Source organism: Ranitomeya imitator, chromosome 5 (genome assembly GCF_032444005.1).
Source record: "Ranitomeya imitator isolate aRanImi1 chromosome 5, aRanImi1.pri, whole genome shotgun sequence".
Lineage (NCBI taxonomy): Eukaryota > Metazoa > Chordata > Amphibia > Anura > Dendrobatidae > Ranitomeya > Ranitomeya imitator.
In genome coordinates this window covers 74391345-74412349 of record NC_091286.1, presented here as the reverse complement: position 1 = coordinate 74412349, position 21005 = coordinate 74391345, and the positions used below count along the sequence as shown (strand labels likewise).

Genomic DNA, 21005 nt, shown 5'->3' with positions numbered 1-21005 from the left:
CAACCTTCATTTGGCTATGCAGACTATTTGAGGCTACATTACTTTACATGGTGGATCTTGTATACTTCTTTGATTTAGTACCAATCCGGTTTTATGATGTATCTGTTATATACTATCCTCTTGTGTACTATTAGTCTGGCTATGTGGTTTAATATGTGTGCATATATATAGCTCCCTATTCAAGTATCAAACTTCTTATCTAGAATTGATCTAGGTATGCAAATACCCTAATCCAGTATTAGTTTGGCACTGTTCATTTCTAATCCAGCATTGATCAGGTTAAATAAATCTTCTAATCCAGTATTAGTCTGGTATTGTGTATTTCTAATCCGGTGTTAATCTGACAGTGTTCACCCACTCATGCATTGCCTTTGTTTGGCATTGAATCGATAAATACAAAGACCATAAATCTCATTTAAATTAATTGTATCAGGTCCAATTTTGATCTGATTTTATTGATTATCTTTTCGCCTTATGTACTTAGGGTAAGGAAATTGGGTGTTTTTTATCAGGTATAAATAAATACATGGTTTTAAGGGGTTTATGTACACACAGCAAATTGTACGGTCCAATTTCGCCTGTTACTCTTATGATAATGCAAAATTTGGGGCTAAAATAACATTTTTGTGGGGAAAATGTGATTTATTTTTTTTTAATTTTCATGAGTCAGTGTTATAAACTTCTGTGAAACCTTCGGGGGGGTTCAAGGTGCTCAACACACATCTAAATACATTGAGGGCTTTCCTGTGGTCACTTGTATGGTTTTCTACTGTTTAGGCATATTAGGGGCTGTCCAAATGGGACATGGCATCCTCTAATGATTCCAGGAAACCTTACATTCAAAAAGTCAAATGACGCTTTTTCCCTTCCGAGCCCTGCTTTGCGCCCAAACAATAGTTTACTTCCTCATATGGGGTATTGGCGTACTCAGGAGAAACTGCACTACAAATTGTATGGTGCAATTTCTCCTGTTACCCTCATGAAAATGCTAAAAACATATTTGTGGGGAAAATGTAATGTTTTTTATTTTTACGGCTCAACGTTATAAACTTCTGTAAAGCACCTGAGGGTTCAATGTGCAGTCACCACACATCTAGATCAGTTCCCTAAGGGGTCTACTCTCCAAAATGGTGTCACTTGTGGGGGATTTTCACTGTTTAGGCATATCAGAGGCTTTCAAAATGCGACATGATGTCCGCTAATTGTTCCAGCAAATTTTGCATTCAAAAAGTCAAATGGTGCTCCTTCCCTTCCGAGCTCTGCCGTGCACCCAAACAGTGGTTTTCCCCCACATATGGGGTATTGGCATGCTCAGGAGAAATTGCACAACAAATTTTCTGGTCCATTTCTCCTGTCACCCTTGTAAAAACAAAAAAATGGGGTCTAAAAAATTTTATGTGAAAAAAAAATTAAATGTTCTTTTTTTTCCACATTCCAAAAATTCCTGTGAAGCACCTGAAGGGTTAATAAACTTCTTGAATGTGGTTATGAGCACCTTGAGGAGTGTAGTTTTTAGAATGGTGTCATTTTTTGGGTACCTTCTGTCATAAAGACCTATGAAAGTCACTTAAATTGTGAGGTGGTCCCTAAAAAAACATTTTTTTGGAAAAATGAGAAATTGCTGGTCAGCATTTAAAGGGAACCTGTCACCCCCAAATCGAAGGTGAGCTAAGCCCATCAGCATCAGGGGCTTATCTACAGCATTCTGGAATGCTGTAGATAAGCTCCCGATGTATCCTGAAAGATGAGAAAAAAAGGTTAGATTATACTCACCCAGGAGTGTTTCCACTGCGGTCCAGTCCGATGGGCGTCGCGGTCCGGTCCAGGCCTCCTATCTTCATAGGATGATGTCCTCTTCTTGTAGTCACGCTGCAGCTTCGGCGCAGGTGTACTTTGTCTGCCCTGTTGAGGGCAGAGCAAAGTACTGCAGTGCGCAGGCGCCGGGAAAGGTCAGAGAGGCCCAGCGCCTGCACACTGCAGTACTTTGCTCTGCCCTCAACAGGGCAGATGAAGTACCCCTGCGCCGGAGCCGCAGCGTGAATACAAGAAGAGGACGTCATCGTAAGAAGATGGGAGGCCCCGGACCGGCCCGCGACGCCCATCGCACCGGGACCGCCCCTGGGTGAGTATAATCTAACCTCTTTTTCTCATCTTTTAGGATACATCGGGGGCTTATCTACAGCATTACAGAATGCTGTAGATAAGCCCCTGATGCTGGTGGGCTTAGCTCACCTTCGATTTTGGGGGTGACTGGTTCCCTTTAACCCTTATAACTTCCTAACAAAAATGTTTTTTTTTCAAAAATTGTGCTGATGTAAAGTAGATATGTGGGAAATATGTTATTTGTTAAGTATTTTGTGTGACACATCTCTCTGATTTAAGGGTATATGAATTCAAAGTTTGAAAATTGCAATATTTTCCAAATTTTCACCAAATTTCCGTTTTCTTCACAAATAAACGCAATTTATTGCGAATAAATGTTACCACTATCATGAAGTACAGTATGTCACGAAAAACTCAGTGGGATCCGTTGAAGCGTTCCAGGGTTATTACCACATAAAGTGACAGTGTAAAAATTGGCCTGGTCATTAACATGCAGACCTCCTTGGAGGGTAAAAGGGTTAATGAATTGTAGGAAAGATTTCTCTTTGAAGAGTTTAGGGTGAGTTTCTTAAGATATTTCTCTCTTTGGAGACATGTGTATATACTGTCTGTCAAGTCCACTAGTTCATGACATTTAGCTTTTTAACAAGTGGTAATCAAAAGGTTCTTACAAGTTCCTACAAGCCATGTTCCTGGCTTCAAAGAAATGAATCTAACAAGTAGCTGCCTTAATGCGGAAATCATGTTATCGTATCGTAATCCCGTCCTACTCTGCGGGTTCTGTATGTGTAAAATCCCAATTTTCTTTAAACTTGGCATCATTATATCTTGGAAACTTTTCAATGTGATTTACATTTAGAGCTGTGGATCAGAACATACGTCTGCGTTCTGTGATGTGTTTGTGTGGTGAGTATATTTAGAAAGGGTTTTAAATCTGTGAAGTGAGCGGATAGGTAATTAAACTGCCAAATGTGTTGAAATGCCATATGTCTCTTATTTTTGGCAGAGAATGAAAAGATAATGTAAAAATAACTGCAAACTTTATCGTTATGTACGTCAGATTATTTTGATGTTTTATTTTACAGACTTCAAGCATTTTTGAAACATTTCATTTTGCACTATCTCCTGTGTATAAAGCAACTTAGGGAAGTCATATGGTTTGAGGCAGAGACTGTCAAATTAATAGCACAGGCTGACAAATGCCGGTAAACCCTTATTTTAATGTTGAGTTCCTGGTTATAGGTTGATTGAACCGTGAAATGTTTTCAATATTACCATAAATTATGAAGATTATTTAAGGGCTTACTAGCTTAGTCAATGGGCTGCTGTAACATTTGTTATGGTCCTTGTCTCTTTTACCACTGCCTCTTTGGTGGGTTATTCCTGGGGCTTGTGGCTCTGGCCAGTCCAGAAGCTATGGAAATTCTGTTAGGTGTGAATATGCTTTTCGATTTGCCCCTTTTTATCTTATCTATTATTTTTAACTTCTTCTCGACGTTCGATGTACCGTCGTCACGTCATGGTTGGGAAGTGCTTCCCAATCTTGGATGTACTGGGTACATCCTGACGATTTTGCACGCACAGAAGCTGTATGCGTGCGATCGCCACAGGGTGATCTGCTGATATCACAGTTTATCCCTGACAGTTTAACCCCCTAAATGCTGTGATGGATATCGGAGCGCAGCATTTAGAAGGCAGGCACAGGGAGGGAGTCCCCTCTGCTCTCCGATTGGTGTCACAGAGGCCTAATCGTTGTCTTGGTGATCCAATGTCACCATGTCAACATCCGGGTCACCAGGCTCTAGCACTTAGATCAAGCTCAGTGCTAACTAACTTGTGTCAGTGCAGCCATTGCAATTGTTGTGAATTACAACGGTTCATAACAGCAATCAGAGCTGTAAAAAGTCCCATAGAGAGACAAAATAAAAAAGTAAAACAAAAATTGTAAAAAGAATTTAAAAAAAATCAGAAAATAATAATAATAATAAAATTATATATAAGCGGTATTACTGAAATGTCAAACTCGCCTGACTTTAACCCCATAAAGAATTTATGGGGTATTGTCAAGAGGAAGATGAGACACCAGACCCAACAATGCAGACGAGCTGAAGGCTGCTATCAAAGCAACCTGGGCTTCCATAACACCTCAGCAGTGTCACAGGCTGATCACCTCCATGCCACGCCACATTGATGCAAAAGGAGCGTTGAGTGAATTTACTGAACATACATTTCAGTAGGCCAACATTTCGGATGGATTTTAAAATCATTTTTCAAGCTGGTGTAATAAAATATTCTAATTTGCTTAAGTAATTACTTTTGGGTTTTCATTGGCTGTAAGCCATAATCATCAACATTAGCAGAAGTAAACACTTCAAATAGATCACTCTGTTTGTAAAGACTCTATCTAATATATGAGTTTCAGTTTTTGTATTGAAGAACTGAAATAAATTAACTTTTTGATGATATTCTAATTTTGTGAGAAGCATATATATATATATATATATATATATATATATATATATAATGAAATACATACCAATACCAATACATTTCTATTTCTATCTAAAAAAAAGAATACATATTTGGTATCGCTACAGGAACAATCCGCCCCATAAAACTGCCACACTGGTGAACCCCTTCAGTGATCAATGTTTGTGAAGTAAACTTAGTTCCTCCCACGTCACCAATCTGTGACGTCACTACACAGGCACAGCTCTCCGGCACCCCCCTTGTCTCTCAGGTCAATAAGGTAACTGCACCTAGAGCAAATGACCGCCGGTGAGACTGCCCTGTTACCCACGCTGGGTATTCTAAGATTCGCAATCAGAGTAAAAGGATCAGCCCAAAATTAATTTGTGATTTAATTGCCTTAAGGGCGCACTAGGTAATTACAAGTAATATACAGACAAAATATATCAAGAATTGCAGTCAGAGTAAAGTATAACAATCACAATACAGGGCTTAAAGGTATACAGCTGGAGGTCAATTTACCAGGTTGAAGGTCGCTTGTGGAAGCCAGGGGGCTCAACGTTCCGCAGGTCCAAGACTTAGTTGCCGGGAAGCCCCCAGAAAGCGTGTGCTTGCTCCCCTCTGGCTGGCATACCCTGTTCCTTAGTTTATCCTTAGTGTCCTTAGCTCTTAAACCTTCTATGCCCCCCCTTGTAACTGGGTGGGCTAGCAATCTCCACTCCTCAGCTTAACTGCAAAATCTGTGCCCAATATCTAATATATGGAATAACTGCTCTCAGAGTGGTCGGATCAGTACACGGGCGGTACCAGCGCACAAGGTTGGTTCTGCCGATCGCCCAGGGACTAAACCTGTACCCATTCGGTCGCTGTGGGAGGCTGATCTCCATATCTCAGGTGTCAGAACTCCCACAGACTCGGGAATTGCACTGACAGATGCACAATCTCTTTAGGGCGAGGGGCATATTTTTTATGAGCCTGTACCTCGGACGATGCGTCCATAATTCACGATTCCATGTTGCAGATGGTTCGACTGGGAGGCCACAATAGACATATATCCTGTGGCCACTTGACATGCGTGCTTTAATTAAGCCCCCAAACACCTCCTAGTCCCCTGCTGGTGTGGCTTCCTCATTGGCTTTGAAGTACCTTCTGCCTGCTACACTGAGCTTGACTTAATTACCATGCGAAAATTAACTTTATTCATGAGAATAGGTGGGGGCCAGGAGCACTTGTCTCTGCAGACCTGTGACCAGGAGACAAAATGGAGTCACGCCAGTCTCTGTTAGTATGCCCATCCAAGATGGCGGCGGCTCCCTCATCACAATGTTAAAATAAAAAAAGGCAAAAAAACTATGCTTTTTCATCATACCACAGAACAAAAAGTGGAATAAACGCAATGAAAATGAAAAATGTAAATAAAAATGTTATAGCTGAAAACGTCATCTTCCTGCAAAAAATAAGGCACGATACAGCTGAATCAGCGGAAAAATAAAAAAGTTATAGCGCTCAGAATAAAGTGATGTAAAAATAATTATTTTTTTATATAAAATAGTTTTTCTTGTGTAAAAGTGCCAAAACATAAAAAATTACATAAATGAGGAATCTCTGGAATCGTACTGACGTATTGAATAAAGCTGCCTTATGAATTTTGCCACACGCAGAACGGCATAAAACAAAAACAATTCTGAATTGCCATTTTTTGTTCATTGTGGTTCCCAAAAATCGGAATAGAAAGCGATCAAAAAATGCCATGTGCCCAAAAATGGTAATAGTAAAAATGTCAACTCACCCAGCAAAAAACAAGCTCTCACATGACTCTGTTGGCGAAAATATGGAAAAATTATAGCTCTCAAAATATGGCAATTCAAAAACTTATTCTTGCAATAAAAATCATTTTTAGTGTTTGACAGCAACCAAACATAAAAAATGATTTAAATCTTGCATCGCTTTAACCGAACCCAACCGAAAAATAAAGTTGTCTAATCACTGATACCGCATGAGGAGCAGTGTAAAAAAGACATAGAATTAATTATTCACCAGCTGTTGATTTTTTTCATTCTGTCTCCAAAAGATCACAGTAGAGCTCAACGCACATTTATCCTGTGCTCTATGCTGAGCGCTTACACCTGGGTTTCTGTGTAAATCTCAGAAATATGTCATTCAGACGAAACCCCTGCCATAAGATTCCCTACAATGAGGAAGATAGAGTCATTGTTGACGCCGTCTGGCTTGTCATCCAGCGGTGTCCCTCTTTTTAGGCATGCAAATAAGCGCCATCCATAGTTTTGTGCACGTCTGAAAAGGAGACAGCTGAATAGAGACCAGACGGAGTCCAAAGTAACTCTGCTGCCTCATCATAGTGAAAGGATCTCTCGGGGGTTTTATCTCTATCAAGTTAGTGGGAGATTTAGATGAAAACCCTGATGTAAGTGCTTTTCATAGAGAGCTGAATAAATGTGATCCCAAATGTTATGTAAAATATTCCAAACAAAAGCTTCAAATCAGTCCACAAAAAAAGCAAGTCCCCACTCAGATCTGTCATCTGTTAACGGAAATATAGGGGGTTTCCACATTACTGTTAGTGCAAAGGCTCTGGAAAAGCTAAATGACTCCTTGCTTCCCAAAAGAAATTCAGCAGATTCTGCCCTCCCAATTCCAAATGCCCCCTTCTCTTCTGAGCCCCAGTGTGCCTAAACAACATTTAGTGCCCACACGTTTGGCATTTCTGTAGCGATGACTACAACATACTGGGCACTACAATGGCAGTTTGCAATTTTTACTCGGCAACATCCACTGGTTCTTGAAAACAGCCAGTCAAAATTGTCACTACACCTGTAGATAAATTCCCAAAGGGGTATAATTTCCAAGATGGGGTCACGTGAGGGGGGATTCTGCTCTTCTGCAGTTTGGTGATCTGTATATGGAGTCTGCAAACTATTGTAGGAAAACCTGCGCTCCAGGAGGCAAATAGCATTCCTTCCCTCCAGTGTCTTGCCATTTGGCTAAGCAGTACTGTACAGCCACATATGGGGTATTTCTACATTCAGCTAAAATCGTGGGACAAAGTTTAGTGCCAGTTTCACCCATTTACCTTTGTGAAAATGTAAAATATGGGGCTAAAACAAAATGTTTGTGGTAAAAATGCAATTATTTTTTCTTCTCTGCCCCACGGTATAAAATTCTGTCTCACACCTGTGGTATCAATATGATCACTGCACCCCTAGATAAATTCGATGAGAAGTATAGTTTGTAAAATGGGGTCACTTATGGGGGGATCTGTTGTCCTGGAACCTCAGGGGTTCTCCCAGTGGGTCATGGCACAAACTATAACTGTAGGATCTGCACTATAAGGCCGGCGTCACACTGGCGTATCGCATCCGATGCGAGATCATCGGATGCGATATGCTAATGACACTCGGTTCCTGCTCGCAGCAGAGCAGGAGCCGAGTGTCATGCATCTGTGCTCCGATTCTCTCGCACGGGGAGGATCGGAGCACAGCTGCGGAGGAGGCGGAGAAATGAATTTCTCCATCTCCTCCATTGCTGGGGTCCGCTTATAGCGCACATCACTCGGATGATATCCGAGTGGTGTGCGCTGTCTCACTCGCACCCATAGGCTTATATGGGTGCGAGTGAGCCGAGAGTTTTCCTCGGTCCAAGACAATCGCAGCATGCTGCGATTGTCTCGGACTGAGGAAAACGGCCGACAAAAAGTCAGCTGCTGGGAGCAGCCCCATATGTTAACATTGGTCCGAGTGCAATGCGATTTTTTTATCGCATTGCCCTCGGCCGTTTATAATGCCAGAGTGATGCCGGCTTAATATGGCGCTCCTTCTTTTCTGAGCTTTGTACTGTGTCTGAAAATTAGTTCCTGATTACATGTTGGGTTTTGTCACAATCAAGAGACATTTTTGCAACAAACTAAGGTTTTTTTTATTCCTTAGAAAAATTAAAAACTTGGGGTGAAAACAAAATTTTAGTTTTAAAAATTTAATTATTCTTACTTCACCGCCAAATGGTATAAAATTCTGTGAGGCACATGTGGTGTCAATATGATCACTTCACCTCTAGATGAATTTATTGAGGGGTGCAGTTTGTAAAATGAAGTCACTTATGGGGGTTTCTGCTGTTCTTACATCTCAGGGTCTCTACCAATGTGACAAGGCACCCTCAAACCATTCCAGCAAAATCTGAACTCCAATATGGCGCTTCTTCCCTTATAAGCTTTGCACTGTTATCAAAAGTATTTTTCTACCACATATGGGGTGTCAGTGTACTCAGGAGAAATTGCTCAACAAATTTTGAGGTCCATTTTCTCCTACTATTCTTATGAAAATGAATACATTTTGGGCTAAAAGAACATTTTTGTATGAAAAATATTTATTTTTGCTAATTCTCACAGATCAGCGTTGTAAAATTCTGAAAAGCAGCTGTGAGTTTGAGGTGCTCACCACACATCAGCATAAATTCCTTGAGGGGTCTAGTTTCCAAAATGGGGTCAGTTGTGGGGGGGTTCCACTGTGTAGGCACATCAGAGACTCCCCAAACTCAACATGACACGCACAGACAATTCCATCAAATTCTGCACTCCAAACGTCACTCCTTCCTGTCTGACCCCAGCGGTGCGCCCAAACACAGCCTTGAAGAATCCACGCCCCTTCAATCAATTTATTAGCATTTCTTTTAATTCAGCGGGGAAAATAGTGGATCAAAGATCAACTGAAAATACTGTACATCCCGTGTATCCGGTATATTTTGCTTCCGGCTGGACCCAATTCTGGCTTTGGAATTGCGTTATAAACGGCAAGGGTGTTGTTGGCAGCCTAAAATATTTTTTTCAGTCTACAGAACATCCTCAGTAAGTGATAGCAAGAAAAGATCTTGAAAATAGAATGTAATTGAAACTCAATGTTACACATTTATATAATTTTTCATTATACAATAATTGCCGTAAAGTTTATTTCACCAAGACCGGAAAATCCCTTTTAACCCCTTCATGACCCAGCCTATTTTGACCTTAAAGACCTTGCCGTTTTTTGCAATTCTGACCAGTGTCCCTTCATGAGGTAATAACTCAGGAACGCTTCAATGGATCCTAGCGGTTCTGAGATTGTTTTTTCGTGACATATTGGGCTTCATGTTAGTGGTAAATTTAGGTCAATAAATTCTGTGTTTATTTGTGATAAAAACGGAAATTTGGCGAAAATTTTGAAAATTTCGCAATTTTCACATTTTGAATTTTTATTCTGTTAAACCAGAGAGTTATGTGACACAAAATAGTTAATAAATAACATTTCCCACACGTCTACTTTACATCAGCACAATTTTGGAAACAAAATTTTTTTTTGCTAGGAAGTTATAAGGGTTAAAATTTGACCAGCGATTTCTCATTTTTACAACGAAATTTACAAAACCATTTTTTTTAGGGACCACCTCACATTTGAAGTCAGTTTGAGGGGTCTATATGGCTGAAAATACCCAAAAGTGACACCATTCTAAAAACTGCACCCCTCAAGGTGCACAAAACCACATTCAAGAAGTTTATTAACCCTTCAGGTGCTTCACAGCAGCAGAAGCAACATGGAAGGAAAAAATGAACATTTAACTTTTTAGTCACAAAAATGATTTTTCAGCAACAATTTTTTTATTTTCCCAATGGTAAAAGGAGAAACTGAACCACGTACGTTGTTGTCCAATTTGTCCTGAGTACGCTGATACCTCATATGTGGGGGTAAACCACTGTTTGGGCGCACGGCAGGGCTTGGAAGGGAAGGAGCGCCATTTGACTTTTTGAATGAAAAATTGGCTGCACTCTTTAGCGGACACCATGTCACATTTGGAGAGCCCCCGTGTGCCTAAAAATTGGAGCTCCCCCACAAGTGACCCCATTTTGGAAACTAGACGCCCCAAGGAACTTATCTAGATGCATAGTGAGCCCTTTAAACCCCCAGGTGCTTCACAAATTGATCCGTAAAAATGAAAAAGTACTTTTTTTTCACAAAAAAATTCTTTTAGCCTCAATTTTTTCATTTTCACATGGACAACAGGATAAAATGGATCCTAAAATTTGTTTGGCAATTTATCCTGAGTACACCGATACTTCACATGTGGGGGTAAACCACTGTTTGGGCACATGGTAAGGCTCGGAAGGGAAGGAGCGCCATTTGACTTTTTGAATGAAAAATTATCTCCATCGATAGCGGACACCATGTCGCGTTTGGAGAGACCCTGTGTGCTTAAACATTGGAGCTCCCCCACAAGTGACCCCATTTTGGAAACTGGACCCCCCAAGGAACTTATCTAGATGCCTAGTGAGCACTTTAAACCCTCAGGTGCTTCACAAATTGATCCGTAAAAATGAAAAAGTACTTTTTTTTCACAAAAAATTTATTTTCGCCTCAATTTTTTCATTTTCACATGGGCAATAGGATAAAATGGATCCTAAAATTTGTTGAGCAATTTCTCCCGAGTACGCCGATACCTCATATGTGGGGGTAAACCACTGTTTGGGCACACGGCAGGGCTCGGAAGGGAAGGCGCGCCTTTTAACTTTTTGAATGGAAAATTAGCTCCAATTGTTAGCGGACACCATGTCGCATTTGGAGAGCCCCTGTGTGCCTATGCAATGGAGCTCCCCCACAAGTGACCCCATTTTGGAAACTAGACCCCCCAAGGAACTTATCTAGATGCATACTGAGCACTTTAAACCCCCAGGTGCTTCACAGAAGTTTATAATGCAGAGCCATGAAAATAAAAAATAATTTTTCTTTTCTCAAAAATGATTTTTTAGCCTGGAATTTCCTATTTTGCCAATGGTAATAGGAGAAATTGGACCACAAATGTTGTTGTCCAGTTTGTCCTGAGTATGCAGATACCCCATATGTGGGGGTAAACCACTGTTTGGGCGCACGGCAGGGCTCAGAAGGGAAGGCACGCCATTTGGCTTTTTAAATGGAAAATTATCTCCAATCATTAGCGGACACCATGTCGCGTTTGGAGAGCCACTGTGTGCCTAAACATTGGAGATCCCCCACAAATTACCCCATTTTGGAAACTAGACCCCCAAAGGAACTAATCTAGATGTGTGATGAGCACTTTGAACCCTCAAGTGCTTCACAGAAGTTTATAACGCAGAGCCATGAAAATAAAAAAAAAAAATTATTTTCTCAAAAATGAATTTTAGCCCGCAATTTTTTATTTTCCCAAGGGTAACAGGAGAAATTTGACCCCAAAAGTTGTTGTCCAGTTTCTCCTGAGTACGCTGATACCCCATATGTGGGGGTAAACCACTGTTTAGGCACATGCTGGGGCTCGGAAGTGAAGTAGTGACGTTTTGAAATGCAGACTTTGATGGAATGCTCTGCGGGCGTCACGTTGCGTTTGCAGAGCCCCTGATGTGGCTAAACAGTAGAAACCCCCCACAAGTGACCCCATTTTGGAAACTAGACCCCGAAAGGAACTTATCTAGATGTGAGGTGAGCACTTTGAACCCCCAAGTGCTTCACAGAAGTTCATAACACAGAGCAGTGAAAATAATAAATACGTTTTCTTTCCTCAAAAATAATTTTTTAGCCCAGAATTTTTTATTTTACCAAGGGTTACAGGAGAAATTGGACCACAAAAGTTGTTGTCCAGTTTCTCCTGAGTACGCTGATACCCCATGTGTGGGGGTAAACCACTGTTTGGGCACACGTGGGGGCTCAGAAGGGAAGTAGTGACTTTTGAAATGCAGACTTTGATGGAATGGTCTGCGGGCGTCACATTGCGTTTGCAGAGCCCCTGGTGTGCCTAAACAGTAGAAACCCCCCACAAGTGACCCCATTTTGGAAACTAGACCCCCAAAGGAACTTATCTAGATGTGTGGTGAGCACTTTCAACCCCCAAGTGCTTTACAGAAGTTTATAACGCAGAGCCGTGAAAATAATAAATACGTTTTCTTTCCTCAAAAATAATTTTTTAGCCCAGAATTTTTTATTTTCCCAAGGGTTACAGGAGAAATTGGACCGCAAAAGTTGTTGTCCAGTTTCTCCTGAGTACGCTGATGCCCCATGTGTGGGGGTAAACCACTGTTTGGGCACACGTGGGGGCTCAGAAGGGAAGTAGTGACTTTTGAAATGCAGACTTTGATGGAATGGTCTGCGGGCGTCACGTTGCGTTTGCAGAGCCCCTGGTGTGCCTAAACAGTAGAAACCCCCCACAAGTGAGCCCATTTTGGAAACTAGACCCCCCAAGGAACTTATCTAGATATGTGGTGAGCACTTTGAACCCCCAAGTGCTTCACAGACGTTTACAACGCAGAGCCGTGAAAATAAAAAATCATTTTTCTTTCCTCAAAAATGATGTTTTAGCAAGCAATTTTTTATTTTCTCAAGGGTAACAGGAGAAATTGGACCCCAGTAATTGTTGCGCAGTTTGTCCTGAGTATGCTGGTACCCCATATGTGGGGGTAAACCACTGTTTGGGCACACGTCGGGGTTCGGAAGTGAGGGAGCACCATTTGAATTTTTGAATACAAGATTGGCTGGAATCAATGGTGGCGCCATGTTGCGTTTGGAGACCCCCTGAAGTGCCTAAACAGTGGAAACCCCTCAATTCTACCTCCAACACACCCCTAACCCTTATCCCAACTGTAGCCGTAACCCTAATCACAACCCTAACCCCAACACACCCCTAACCACAACCCTAACCCCAACACACCCCTAACCCTAACCACAACCCTAATTCCAACCCAACTCTAAGGCTATGTGCCAACGTTGCGGATTCGTATGAGATTTTTCAGCATCATTTTTGAAAAATCCGCGGGTAAAAGGCACTGCGTTTTACCTGTGGATTTACCGTGGATTTCCAGTGTTTTTTGTGCGGATTTCACCTGTGGATTCCTATTGAGGAACAGGTGTAAAACGCTGCGGAATCCGCACAAAGAATTGGCATGCTGCGGAAAATACAACGCAGCGTTCCCGCGCGGTATTTTCTGCACCATGGGCACAGCGGATTTGGTTTTCCATATGTTTACATGGTACTGTAAACCCGATGGAACACTGCTGCGAATCCGCAGCGGCCAATCCGCACCGTGTGCACATAGCCTAATTCTAAAGGTATGTGCACACGCTGCGGAAAACGCTGCGGATCCGCAGCAGTTTCCCATGAGTGTACAGTTCAATGTGAACCTATGGGAACCAAAAATCGCTGTACACATGCTGCGGAAAAACTGCACGGAAACGCAGCGGTTTACATTCCGCAGCATGTCACTTCTTTCTGCGGATTCCGCAGCGGTTTTAGAACTGCTCCAATAGAAAATCGCAGTTGTAAAACCGCAGTGAAATGCGCAGAAAAACCGCGGTAAATCCACGATAAATCGGCAGCGGTTTAGCACTGTGGATTTTTCAAATCCGCTGCGGAAAAATCCGCATAGGACCAGAATACGTGTGCACATACCGAAACCCTAACCCTAGCCCTAACCCTACCCCTAACCCTAGCCCTAACCCTACCCCTACCCCTAACCCTAGCCCTAACCCTACCCCTAACCCTACCCCTAACCCTAACCCTACCCCTAACCCTAACCCTACCCCTAACCCTAACCCTAGTTCTTACCCCAACCTTAGTGAAAAAAAAAAAAATTCTTTATTTTTTTTATTGTCCCTATCTATGGGGGTGACAAAGGGGGGGGTCATTTACTATTTTTTTTATTTTGATCACTGAGATAGGATATATCTCAGTGATCAAAATTCACTCTGGAACGAATCTGCCGGCCGGCAGATTCGGCGGGCGCACTGCACATGCGCCCGCCATTTTGGAAGATGGCGGCGCCCAGGAAAGAAGACGGACGGACCTCGGGCGGCCAGGTAAGTATAAGGGGGGGGAGATCAGGGCACGGGGGGGGCGTCGGAGCACGGGGGGGTGGATCGGATCATGGGGGGGGGTGGATCGGAACACGGGAGGGAGGATTGGAGCACGGGGAAGGATTGGAGCACGGGGTGAGGGATCGCTGTGCGGGGGGGGTGGATCGGAGCACGGGGGGGGGGTCGCTGTGTGCGGGGGGGGATCGGAGTGCGGGGGGGTTTGATTGCAGCACAGGGGGTGTGATTGGTGCACGGGGAAGCGGACAGGAGGACGGGGGAGCGGAGCACAGGACGGAGGGGAGCGGACCACAGATCGGGGGGCTGGGGGGGCGATCGGAGGGGTGGGGTGGGTGCACATAAGTGTTTCCAGCCATGGCCGATGATATTGCAGCATCGGCCATGGCTGGATTGTAATATTTCACCAGTTTTTTAGGTGAAATATTACAAATCGCTCTGATTGGCAGTTTCACTTTCAACAGCCAATCAGAGCGATCGTAGCCACGAGGGGGTGAAGCCACCCCCCCTGGGCTAAACTACCACTCCCCCTGTCCCTGCAGATCGGGTGAAATGGGAGTTAACCCTTTCACCCGGCCTGCAGGGACGCGATCTTTCCATGACGCATATGCTGCGTCATGGGTCGGAATGGCACCGACTTTCATGACGCAGCGTATGCGTCAAAGGTCGGGAAGGGGTTAAGGACTTTTTAACCCCTTTGAAACGAAGCCTGTTTTCACCTAAATGACCGGGCCAATTTTTACAATTCTGACCACTGTCACTTTATGAGGTTATAACTCTGGAACACTTCAATGGATCTCGGTGATTCTAAAATTCTTTTCTCGTGACATATTGTACTTTATGATAGTGGTAAAATTTCTTCGATATGACTTACGTTTATTTGTGAAAAAAAAATGGAAATTTGGCAAAAATTTTGAAAATGTAGCAATTTTCAAACTTTTAGTTTTTATGCCATTAAATTAGAGAGTCATATCACACAAAATAGTTAATAAATAAAATTTCCCACATTAAAGGTTGAGTTAAAAGTTGACCAGCGATTTCTAATTTTTACAGCAAAATTTCAAAAAACATTTTTTTAGGGACCACCTCACACTTGAAGTGACTTTGAGGGGCCTATATTACAGAAAATGCTCAAAAGTTACACCATTCTAAAAACTGCACCCCTCAAGGTACTCAAAACCACATTCAAGAAGTTTATTCACAGGAATTTTTGGATTGCTTAAAAAAAATGAACATTTACCGTAACTTTTTTTCACACACAAATTACTTCAGATCCAATTTGTTTTGTTTTACTAAGGGTAGCAGGAGAAATTGGACCCCAAATGTTGTTGTACAATTTGTCCTGAGCATGCTGATACTCCAAATGTGGGGGTAAACCACTGTTTGATGCATGGCAGACCTCGGAAAGGGAAGGAGCACCGTTTGACTTTTCAATGCAAAATTGGCTGGAATTGAGATCGGACGCCATGTCGCGTTTGGAGAGCCCCTGATGTGCCTAAACAGTGGAAACCCCCCACAAGTGACCCCATGCTGGAAAGGAAACCCCCTAATGAACTTATCTAGATGTGTGGTGAGCACTTTGAGCCCCCAAGTGCTTCACAGAAGTTTATAATGTAAAGCCGTAAAAATAAAAAACAATTTTTTTAAAAAAATTATCTTTTTGCCCCCAATTTTTTATTTTACCAAGCAGAACAGGAGAAATTGGACCCCAAACATTGTGCAATTTGTCCTGAGTATGCTGATACCCCACACGTGGGGGTAAACTACTGTATGGGCACACGTCGGGGCTCGGAAGGGAAGTTGTGGCGTTTTGGAATGCAGACTTTGATGGAATGGTCTGCGGGTGTTATGTTGTGTTTGCAGAGCCACTGATGTGCCTAAACAGTAGAAACCTCTCACAAGTGACCCCATTTTGAAAACTAGACCCCCAAGGAACTTATCTAGATGTGTGGTGAGAACTTTGAACCCCCAAGTGTTTTACTAAAGTTTATAACGCAGAGCCGTGAAAATAACAAAAGCATTTTTTCCCACAAAAATGATTTTTCAGCCCCCAAATTTTTATTTTCCCAAGGGTAACAGGAGAAATTGGACTGCAAAAGTTGTTGTCCAATTTGTCCTGAGTACGGTGATATGCCATATGTGGGGGTAAACCACTGTTTGGGTGCACAGAATAGCTCGGAAGGGAAGAGGCACCATTTTACTTTTTCAACTCAGAATTAGCTGGAATTGAGATCGGATGTGATGTCGTGTTTGGAGAGCCCCTGATGTGCCTAAACAGTGGAAGCCACCAATTCTAACTCCAACCCTAACCCAAACACACCCCTAACCCTAATCCTAACCTTAACCAAACCACTAACCCCAACACACCCCTAACCATAATCCCAACCCTCACCATAATGCTAACCACACCCATAACCCTGACACACCCGTAACCCTAATCCCAACGCTAACCACACCCCTGACTCCAACACAACCCTAACCCCAATACGCCCCTAACCCTAATCCCAACCTTAACCATAACCCTAACCACACCCCTAACCCTGACACACCCCTAACCCCAATCCAAACTGTAAACGTAATCCAAACCCTAACCCCAACTCTAGCCCCAACCCTAACCCTAACTTTAGCCCTAACCCTAACCTTGATGGAAAATTGGAAATAAATACTTTTTTTATTTTATTATTTTTTCGTAATTAAGGGGGTGATAAAGGGAGGTTTGATTTCCTATTTATAGCGGGTTTTTATGTTTGGCAGCTGTCACACACTAAAAGATGCTTTTTATTGCAAAAAATAGTTTTTGCGTCACCACATTTTGAGAGCTATTATTTTTCCACATTTTGGCCCACAGTGTCATATGCGGTCTTATTTTTGGCGGGACGAGTTGACGTTTTTATTGGTACCATTTTCGTGCACATGACATTTTTTGATAATTTTTTATTCTGATTTTTGGGAGGCAGAATGAACAAAAACCAGCAATTCCTGAATTTCTTTTTTTTTGGGGGGGAGCGTTTGGTAAAATTGAGAAAGCAGTTTTATTCCTCCGATCAGTACAATTACAGCGATACCTCATTTATATTTTTTTATGTTTTGGCGCTTTTGCACAATAAAAACTATTTTATAGAAAAAATTATTATCTTTGCATTGCTTTATTCTGAGAGCTATAACTTTTATATTTTTCTGCTTATAGAGCTGTTTGGCAGGTTGTTTTTTGCGGGACAAGATGACATTTTCAGCTGTCCCATTTTTATTTACATCCGTCTTTTTCATCGCTTTTTATTGCACTTTTTGTTCGGCGGTATGACGATAAAGCATTGTTTTTTTACTTCGTTTTTTATTTTTTTATGGTGTTCACTCGGGGTTAACTAGTGGGACAGTTTTATAGCGGGTCGTTACGGACGCGGCGATACCAAATATGTGTACTTTCATTGTTTTTTTTTTAATTTACATAAGTAAATGGATTTATTGGAAAAATATATTTTTTTTTTCTTTATTTGGGGATTTATTTATTTTTTTTAAATATTTTTACACATTCTAATTATTTTTTTAACTTTATAACATTGTCCCAGGTTGGGACATCACTATATTACTTTGCACAGCACTGTGTCATGCAGTGAAGTGAAGGAGGCTTGCCGGCACCTGTTCTCAGCAGGCGCTCGCAAGCCACCTCACTGCAGGACCCTGAAGGACCCCGCAGCCATCTTGGATCCAGGGGTCTCCACGGAGACCATGAGAATAACGCGATCACATCCCGTTATTCTGATGGAAGCGCGCAGGGACGGGGGCTCCCTGCGTGCTTCCATCAGAATAACGGGATGTGATCGCGTTATTCTCATGCCCCTCGATCACTACTAACAGCGGCATCAGAGAGGTTAAATGTCCGCGGGGTGTCAGCTGTCACATACACCACTACCACGGCGATCGCGGCGCCGTACTAGTACTGCTGCTGGCACAAATGCAGTTCCCGCAGCGCAGTACTAGTACGGCGCATGTCGCGAAGGGGCACATACTTTAGTTCTTCCTTATATTCAGAAACCTGAGCTATAAGGAAACTACTTTTTAAATCTGCTTTCAGTGATGTTTTGGTTTTCAAAATAAAGGAATGTTAAAAAAAATACAAAAACACAAACATGGTACAGTACATCCACAACATCAAGTCGTTAATGCATAATAAAAGGCAATAAATGTAATTGAGAGAATACAGGCCGACAAAATCTGTATACACCTTTCACCCCCTGCAATGCCAATAATGTAATTAATTAAAGTGCACTTTCAAAGACATCCCAAATTTCATGATGGTAATGCTAGTGACGGACAAGTTATACAACAAAGGACGACACAGACATGAGAGAGGAAACGAGGAAGAAAGGGGCAAAAGTAAAAAATTGGACTCATTCCTCAATGGAAGGGATCTAAGCAATTTTCTAATGTTTAGAAATGACAACATTGGCTTAAAAATATATTTAAGTCTATATTCACACCTTGCGTTTTTGCAGCATTTTTTTTTTTTTTTGGGGGGGGGGGGGGTCAAGTTTAAGCCGCTTACAAAAAGCAGGTGTTGATTTTTATTTTTTTTTACTTCATTTTTGTCAGGGCGCGTTTGTCTCTTGTGATTGCTGATAAAGTTTAGTGCCTAAGAAGAAAAAAAAACTCTGGATTTGTCACCAAAAATGCAGCAAAACCTGGTACCTCCGTTTTTTACTTACTTTGTGCAGCACTTTTTTCACTACCAGTTGTTTTCAATGGGTGAAAAATGATGAAAAAATGTTGAAAGAAGTGACATGCTGCATTTTACAAAAAAAACAAGCTTTTTGGCAACACAGGAAAAATAAAACAATATGTTTGCATGAGATTTCTGAAATCTCATAGACTTTGCTGGTACTGTAAAACGCAGCTGAAATAAAAAGAAGGCTACTGCAAAAATGCAACATGTGAACATAGCCTAAAGTAGACTTTTAAAAGGCACAAATCAAAAGAATAGGGAAAGTAAATAGTTAAAAAATACCGTACATAAACTAGACAAAAAAGGTGCAAATGCAATAATGAACTGGGCCCAATAAGTTGACCTATAGTAGAGGCAACACAAGTGGTTAAACATGCTGTACTTTATGTCCTTTTTTTTAATCTACTAATCCAATATGGACCCAGCTGGTGTCTACTTCCCTTACGGGACAGCCCTTCTGTTTCTGGATGTTAGTTGCATATAACTGAAAGCTGCCAAAGCAAAACTAGGTGATGTTTCTTATTTGTTCCTCCTGAGTCTGAGCTCATGTCGTTTCAGTCATTATTTCAGGAGGACAGAGCAGAGGAAAGGCAGTTGGAGAAGACTTTCGAGCTTAGGAGGAATCCATGTGCACAATTGCTGAGATCCATCTGTGCTCTGCCAGGGAGTTTATTTAAGAGCCACGGCTAGTTGGACACCCCCGGGGGATTTTGTCAGGATGGCTTTCCGCAGCTGCCTACTTTCTAATCCTGTGTGGTCAGCAGAGAGAGCTCAGCAGTGAGACGCTTCTTTCATGGTCCCTCAAGCCAAACCGTGTCAGATTTGGTAGAACTCACAATGCACTGAGCTAGAGACTACGGAGCTGAAGGGGCTCGTAAATTGCCTGTTACATGGCTGATATGACAAAAAGAAATGACATCAAGATTTTAATCAGGTTTATTATATTTGGAGTCATTTTGCCGATTCTAGAAACTATGGACACATTTGACAAGGAAAACGAAAAAGTCAAGTTTCAGGCTGCAGTCTTCATTAGTCTATTAATTCTTAGACCTTCAACATTCAACCTTCACTAGTTTCAGACTTTTTGTCTTGCGGCCATTTTCCTTTCAGTAATACAGCTGTAGCATTTCTTCAAGAAAGCCTTTCACATAGTACAAAGATGCAGTCTGATCTGTGAACATCAAGGTTAACAGAAGATGGCCAGAATGATAGATTACAGGGAAAAGATTCAGAACTACTTGCGCTTTTTTCATTGAAATCTCTGGGTTTTGTAGGCAAATAAGTCCAGTGGGCGGTCCTACTAGTGACTGACTGCTACCTCCGCATGTATCGTACAGAGAAGACTGTCAGGCACTCAATAGCACCGCCCACTGGACTCATACATTCAAGCACCAGGGATTTCAATGAATAAAATTCAGGTTTTACTGAAACTTCTCCCACAATAACGTCTCTCAATCTGATTAGCTCCTCCTGCTTTATAACATCCTACCTGAAGATCAGATACCAATTTCAACATGGCAGGTTTTGTGTAACTGGGGCCTATGGGGTAACCTTTCTTCTTGTGGAGAGTGACATTCTAATGTAAGGAGACTTATAGGCCATGCAATGCTCCTCTGAGAATAGGTAATAAGCATAATTAAATGTAATTGACAAGATATTCATCTTATCGGAGCCCTTTCTTTTGCTATTATCATAGCGCCCATTGTAATCATGCTCATTGAGATGTGATTGACTTGCTAAAGAGGATCTGGTGTCAGCAGAATCACAAGCGAAATCTCGCTGTCTCCCCTGTAGATCCCTGCTTTCTGGGAATAAGTAATGAAGGTGGGTGCACATGCTTCAGCTTTAACTGTAGAGTA

At 41.9% G+C, this 21005-nt stretch overlaps 1 protein-coding gene across 1 annotated transcript in view; it reads left to right on the top strand.

Annotated features, from left to right (window-relative positions):
* The window catches only part of PLCB1 (phospholipase C beta 1), an 865647-nt gene that overhangs the window by 608796 nt on the left and 235846 nt on the right, over positions 1-21005 (top strand). The window lies entirely within an intron of this gene.